The sequence below is a fragment of the Morone saxatilis genome, unplaced genomic scaffold (genome assembly GCF_004916995.1).
Source record: "Morone saxatilis isolate NCDOM2014 unplaced genomic scaffold, NCSU_SB_2.0 Contig1, whole genome shotgun sequence".
Classification (NCBI taxonomy): Eukaryota; Metazoa; Chordata; class Actinopteri; family Moronidae; genus Morone; species Morone saxatilis.
Window position 1 is genome coordinate 12404359 of NW_023339651.1, and position 7979 is coordinate 12412337.

The window sequence follows — 7979 nt, forward strand, 5'->3', positions numbered from 1 at the left end:
ATGCATGTTTGGCTCTTCCAATGCTATGACAACCATGTATGCTAGCTGCAAGCTCAGTTCTGCTCATCTCGTTGACAGTTATACAGCATGTGAGCACAGAGGGCAAAGCAACACACTGTTAAAATAGTAGGCTGCTGCCATAAAGTTGGAACAGCTCTTTGCTTGCATACTAATCTGTTAACGGAGAGTGTACTGCCAAGAAGAATGACAGCATCAGTCATCTCAGCGCTGCAGCGGCGTTTATGTTCAAGTGACAAAGACCTCTGGTGGCCGTAGTAACTATCAGGTGAGCAAAAGAGAGACTGAGGTGACATTGTATAGAGCGACAAATTCTGCGTCAAGAGGAGGTCAGGGTGAATAAATGGGTCAACAAAACATTGGAGTTAAACATGAGAGACCCGTCAACATTGGCTTTTTTTAAAAGCATGACCACGATTGTCCTAACCTAAGTGGTATCACGATGAAATATTATGTAGTATCACTGCAGCTAGATATATAACTAGTGGAGCTAACACAGCTAATTAACCTAATTCCCTACACTGTTATTACAGCCATGTGATGCTTTCCTGTTGTGTACTGTCGGCACTCGGCTGTTTGGAAGGAATAGTGAGCAATGCATAATGAAAAGTGTCACATCATCTCTCCTCATCTGCAGAGTGTTTCCCTCAACTGGCAGTGTGTTACAACTGGATTGGACCGACACACTAGATGTTCGTATGCAGGGAAGGCAAAAAAAAAAAGGGAGCGAAAAACATAATGCATGGTAATGCAAAAGTATTGCGAGGGAACACAAAGGAAGTTCCCACCATAACCCCTTGGGGACCTTGTTGGACTGTATGTTTGTCCTCAAACCTAACCAAATCTTAACTGCCAATATGGGCGTCCAATCAGAAAACATGACACACAGGCATGAGGACATGAGAGGATGTGGACAGATGACATATTTGTCATTCAATTTGGTTGATTTGGACATTGTGTTAACATCATTCAAGCTGTAAGACAGACATTTAAGTTCTTTCCTTCTGTCCTCTTTTCACTGGGAGATTGCTGACCTCTGACCTTTAGGCAAAGGTGCGTGTTAATATTGCCGACGAGAAAGAATGAGCAGTGTTGGAGATGGGGAGGAGAGGAACAAAGGAAGAGGGGAAAGGGAGTTGTCCGATTAGTCACAATCTTTGGCATCCTTTACAATGCGTCTTCATGTGGGCACGCATTGAGAATAAAAATCTACTAGAGAGCATGTGTTTGTCCGTCAACAACGTGTGTGTTTAAGTGTAATGTACGCAACCGTGCGAGTATTCCAAGCACTTAATAAAATTATTTGTGGTTTTTTCCCCCTGTGAGTTCAAAGCGGGTCCTTGCTTTTGGCTGTGGGGTAGAGGTTGCTCTTGTGCAATGGAAAAAAAGAGACTGTTTTCCTGTTTGGGGGGCTTTTTGGGAAAACCGCGACTCTGCCTACCGCAGCCAGCCTTCAAAGGGCTTTGAGGGAGTGCTCACCTCTACTCTCCTTAAATCCTTCCATCCCTCCAAACGAGCTACTTCCTCTCAGATCCAGGAACACCTCACCTGCCTCTCCCCGACCACCGCCCTCTGACCACACTGCTGCTAAGCTGCGGTCAGGGTTACGCTCAGGTCCATGGGAAATGGTCAATCAAGGAGTCCTCAGTCCACCCACACACACTCAAAACAGTACACTAAGGGAACTTTAACCTCTCAGCATTTTTTTCATGTCTTTATTATCTCTGTATCCCCGCTGGATGGCCTTCATCCAGTGATAAACTGAGAAAGACTCTGTGGCTCTGCCTGCCATTGCATGGCTGTGGGTGTCATCCCTTTCTCAGACGCATCTTGACGGCACATGTAGCGGAAATATTTCTTGTATATGAAAGCAGATCACAGTTTGACATGGGAGGCTATAAATTCTTGAACTCTTGTCCCTTCCCTCCCAAGTCCATCGCTCTGTCACTTAAAAATCCAGTAAAACATTTTCCTCCCTCACTCTAAAGTTCGCAGCTATATTTTTAATTTGTGATGCCTTTTGGGACCTCCTTAATAATAGTTAATTCCCATTATTTTCAGTGACACCCGATATCATTTATTAATCCTTAAATATGACTCAAATTTAATGGATTCTTGGGTGCTTATTGTCATCTGGCTTGTGTTTTACAGAAGCACCATTATACAGTCGCAAACCCTGCTACTATACTTGATAGAGTTATTTAAGTTTTTGTAATGGATTTGGTTTCAGAACTTTTTTGATTTTTATTCAGAAAACTTTGATCTATCTCATTTTGTATGTACAAAACTGGAAAACAAAATAACAGATGTTTACATTTCAGAATCAAAATTTAAAAATACCATTTGAATTACAATCAGTTCATAGTTCAAACTGTGTTTTTAATGTACTTTTTTAAATTTTATTACAGAATCAAATAAGTTAAACTGTACTAAACAGTTTGTTGCAGCAGAAAACAGAACAATGTTTGGATGTGTTGGGACATAAAATCTAACAAAGAGAAACAAAGAGCCTCTTATTCTAAATATCTGTATTTTGCCCTGTCTTGTTGCACACAAATTAACCCTGTTAACCCTGAGTTCAGTGAGTCACTGTTGCCCAGAACTTTCTGCCTGCTCATGTCCTTTTCCCCTCCCTACGCCTCCCATTTTCTCACCAAAAACACTGACCTCACAGAACACTTCATTAATAGAAAAATACACCACAACTTGTCCTATCAGCAGTTTTCTCCTGCTTTTGTACTGAAGTGTATATGTGCACAATTACAGAGAGCAGTAGCTTAGCACAACTTCCTGTCTGTGAATCTGTGAGAACTAGCCTGACCTCATATTCCACCTCGCGCTGTCTGTCTTCTCTCCTCCTGTTCAGTTCTGGATCAGGTTCTGTTGATTTAAAGAACCGCTGTTGGACTCAGGGCCAGCCGTGTGGGCTGGGCCACAGAAGCTGCTGCATTCCTCTGCTGGGCGTTCTGTCTTTCTCCCTGCAGTGTCTCTTTCTGCCAGGAGCAGAGATGGAAAGGCCGAGATTATTTCACTAATATGATTTACGGTACTTTTTGGATCCTCTTGCCTTGTCTTTAGCCTCACACGTGGTTGAGAGCCTGAGATGTATCATCCAATTGTTATCCCAGTAACAGATAGCAACTAGCTCAGGTATGGCCTCTTGTTCAGGTGCAGCAGCTTGCTCTTGATGTAATAGCGAGGTGATAGAAAACTGTTTTGTAAATTGGAATTAGAGTAAAACAAAAAAACAAAACAACAACAAACTATGTAGATTTTGCAGATTAAACTTTCCAGAGACACACACACACACAGCCTCTGAAGCAGACATAAGCGGGCTTTAAAAATTTGTCAGTGATCCCCCTGCTAATGACGCTCTCAGCTGTGAGAGTTGACCCCCTCCTGCCCTCGGCCCTCCCTGCTCCTCCTCCCCTCCTCCTCAAACACTAATGAATGCCAGCGAGGAACTCCGAGTACCCTACACCCCCACAGCCACCACCCACACACATCAACACACACACACAACACACACACACACACGCACACTTACACAAACAGCAGGATCATCGTCACCACTGCGGAGACGGCTATCACCAAGTGGAATTCAGGCCATTAATATCTGACCCCTGTTACCTGAGGCCTGTCAGTCATGTTGATCCATCTGGACAGGTTTATTTACCTATTAAGTGTGTGTGTGTGTGTGTGTGTGTGTGAGGATACAAATAGTAAGAATGTGATTAGTGCTGAACCAGTTAATCAATTAATCGATTATTACTTTGACATAAAATGTATCCCAAAAACCTTTGATAATTCCTAATTTTTTAATTTGGCTTTCTCAAATATAAGAATTTGCTGCATTTCTCTGCGTTTATATAACTGTTAATGATATAAAAATCCAGTATCATTGGACTGTTGGTCTGACACAACATGCGATATAAAGAAGTCACCTTGGGCTCTGATGGGCATTTTCACCACTGTTTGATATCAAATCATGTGCAATCTGTGTACAAGGGGATTTCTGACTTTGTTTCTGCTCTCATGGTTCTTTTATATTCATACAATGCATCTCACCAAAACGATAATGAGAATGGAGGTGGCCCTGTTGTTAGCCAATTAAAAAGTCCTCCATGGTTCTGGGCAGCCACTAATAACCCCACCAGGGATTACTGTACAGCAGGCTGGGAGGACAGCAGGACACCAGTTTGGGCCCCAGCTTGCTGTCATCCATGAGAAGCAATGCTGTAGACCACCATTCACTCCCAGTCTTAGTGGGGCCACCACGCCAACTCTCTAGAGCAGCGTGAAAAGCTCCCACTTGGGATACAAAGTGGCTCAGCTGTCCCTCTCCTATCTGCACCTCCCACGGCGCCCTCCTCTACACCCAAGCCAAATAAAGCCTCTCAGCGACTTCTGTTTTCCTAATCTGTGAACTCTGACAGAGGCGCCTACGCTTGAAAGAGAGACAACTCAACATGGGATGATCTCCCGGTGACAGGGAGAAGCTGAAAAAACGAAACCACCAGACCACCCTGTCATCTTCCTGTTGTTGTCTTTCTCTCTCTTTCTCTCCCCCCTCTCTCTTTCTCAGCCTGTCTTTCTGCCCACGTACTTTAAATCTGTTTTTCCTTCCTTTTTCCCTCCATCATCTACCTTCTCTAATTGGGCTGTCACTGTGTGATTAAAACCATTGAATCTGTTCCAATAGCCAAATGGCCTGACCAGTCATTGTGGTGATGCACAACTTTTAATGCAGGGGGGCTCCCACTCTAAAAGCCCAATACGTTTTCATTCATTTACTTACTGTGCCCATAATACTAATGGGCAAATTGGGCAGACTGCAATAGCTTAGCCACTGGGGATTGTACCATGTCAGCACAAGTACATTTTCCTTGCCATTAATCCATAGAGGAATGTTGCAGTGATAAATTGGCTATGCAGTTTGTATTTGTCACTGCACTTCTTGCAGCCATTCACTTGGAAATGGATTAGCTGCCACAGGAACAGTGTGTCTTTTAACATACCAGATGGTGGTAGGTTTGTGTGCTGGGGGTCAGATCCAACTTTAAAGGCACAATCTGTGATCCAAATGTAAACAAAAGGGTAGCCGATAGCAAAATCAGAACTCGGATTGGAAGCTAATATCACTACTAGATTGACTGACATGTCTTTTAATACACAGATCAACACTACATTCACTTTCGTAGTGAGTGTTAGATGAGAAGATCGATACAATCTTCATGTCTGCACGCTAAATATGTAGCTATAGCCAGCAGCATTTCTGTGTGGTATTCATTGTCCTCTTCAAACAGAGACATGGGCCTGCAGCTGTTGCTACTTCAACCACATTTAATGAAAGACAATGTCTGCCCCCACTGAGGGGACTTGTGGCTTGTTAAACACACTGTCAATGCTGAAAGCAGAGAATTTTCTTGCTGAAACAGATTCTTAGTATTTCAAAGGTCAACCAACTACACCACCGTACTGACATCCTGGCAAGGCTTACGGCTCCAGAGAGAGTTTGTGGAACTGGTTCACATTTTGCAGTTTTTATAGCAATATAGAATATCTCTTATGTAGACTAGAAAAAGTTGTTAATAAAGACCAGCTTTTTGCCAGGGCATAGCGTTGCTGGACTGTCTCGGAGAACCATTAACACTTGCTGCAAGGCTAGCATCTATTTCAGAGGGCATACAGAGTGGAATTAAACAGCCTTGTCACTGTTCTCTCTCTGTTTAACCTACATGCTCATCTGCCAGACACGCCTGACAGCACCAGACCCTGGAAGAATCTCACAGCAGGCCCGGCAGCACACGGACCGCACCATATTTAGTCATCCAAAGTCCAGACACAGACCAATGCAGTCCCCCACCTTAATCTGTCTCTCCTCTGTTTCTCTCTCCATCTCTCCCTCTCTCATTTTTTATGTCCTTCCCCTAACTCCCTCCCTCCATCTCTGTCACTTTCCCTCTCTCCTACTGCTTCCATTCATATCTGTCCCCGCTAGCCCTCCCTCGAGTAATTTCTGCTTTATCACTGTCGTGCCCCTCGCTGTTTTTTTTCCCCTCATGTGTCCCTCTTTTCCTTCTTACCTACAAAACTGAAGCTCTGCTTTGCTTATGCCTGTTTGTCCTCTTTTCTCTTAAGCCTGTCAAGTATTTTCCTGCCTGGTTTTCTTTTTTTCTTTTTTCAGACTTCCTCGCACTGCCTCAACAACATGCCCATCACATTTTAAGTCGGAATAATTTCCTCTTTCCATCTTTTTTTCCCTCACCTGTCATAATTTCTACCCCTTCTTCCAGCTCCTTCCTGCCATCCCCCCTTCTTCTCTCTCAGAGCTTCCCCACCGTCTCTTTTCTTGGATGAACATGATGCTGATGGAAGCTGGGCCTGGATGCTAATGAGTTGCTAATTCTATCAGCCGCCTCTCCATGCCCTCCCCAGTGGGTGTCGGGCCCGCCAGCTTTACCACGGCCAGCCTTTTGATGGAGTGCCTTGGCTGATGAACTCCCGCCTGTGTGCCCACTTTAACCTCCTCGTCCTCAGACACATGTCATTGATCAATGTTCGTATCCACCCTGGCAAGGCCCACTCTTACTCCAGTCATTTATGAGCAGGCCCATTCCCTCAAATCCATTTTTCATATGTTGAATATTATAATAGCAGGGGTTTTTGTGTATAGTGTTTTCATGCTCAGGTCTTCAATTTTCTTGGAGTGGCTGCTTCAGAGCTTGGCATATTGGGAAATGTATGTTTATCTCTCTTTTTATCTCAAGTGAAGCAAAATGAAGCAGAAAAGAAGTCTGAAAAGACATTTAAAAATATATGTAGTTATCTATCAGTCTCCAGGATTGAATTAAGAAGTATTTTTACTTCTTGGTGACATTTTCTTCCTTTCTGTCTTTCTGCTCTGTATAATTCCCTCACGCTATTTTCCTTTAACACCCAATCGGTGCTTAAGAAGAGGCCAAATGGCAGGGTTTAAGCACTTGAGCACAGACGAGTGCTCCTATTTACCAGGCCACTAGGCTCTTTTTTTTTTAGGGTTGCTAGCTTTGGACCCCTCACATAAGAAAAGAACGAAACTTTTGTTTTTCTGACTCCCCTTAAATCCGTCTGTCTGCCTTCCCCGCTTGACTGAAGTGGATACAGAGGCGGCCTTTTGTTCTATCAAGATGAAGAGGAGGCTGTAGTATAAGAGGGAGAGTGAGGGTAAGAGGAGGTGGGTGTGATTCATTGTAATTTAATAAATACCTCGCAAAGAGGGTTGGGGTGCCTTCTCAACCCCTCAGCTGTCTGTTTTGAATTGGGGCTCTTCTAGATTTGACACCCAGGGAAGTAAAAAGGGGATTAGGGAAGGAAAAGCCTCAGGGAATATACATCTCTTTCTCTGTCTTGTTCTTTGCCCCAAAGCTTTCTCTCTCTGTGCTGCTCAATCTTTCTCTCTCTGTGGCAGAGAGGCCCCTCGTCTAGCTGTGAGCGTATGAATGATGTCATCCAGGTACCTATCTTGACCCAGAGATTTAGAAAGGCTTGAATGGAGTCTCTTAGCCTCAGTTCTTCTAATGTGGAGTATAATCCTCTAATAGCTATCACTTTTGGTGAATTTTCTGGTTCAGTGAATGAACATAATGCTGCATTCTCTTGAGTTAGCACTGTGTAACAATAGTGTTGCAACGGTTGATTTCCAGTCAAATTCACGCAAAAATCCTGAAGAGCAGAAAAGTAGCGCCATGTCATTTTATATGAAATAGTTTCCCTTTTTTGAGGACACACTCTGAAAACAGAGGTTTGACCAGGGTCACACGCGGTCCACTGCTTTGCAGCATCACCAAGGATTATAGGGTAACTTCTGCCATGCTGCTCAAGCATGACCAGAAGGCTTGGCCAGTTTTGACCTGAATGGAAGTACTGAATGAGAGGCCGGCATTGAAATTCAGGATGCAGTCACTTGCAGCCACTAATGT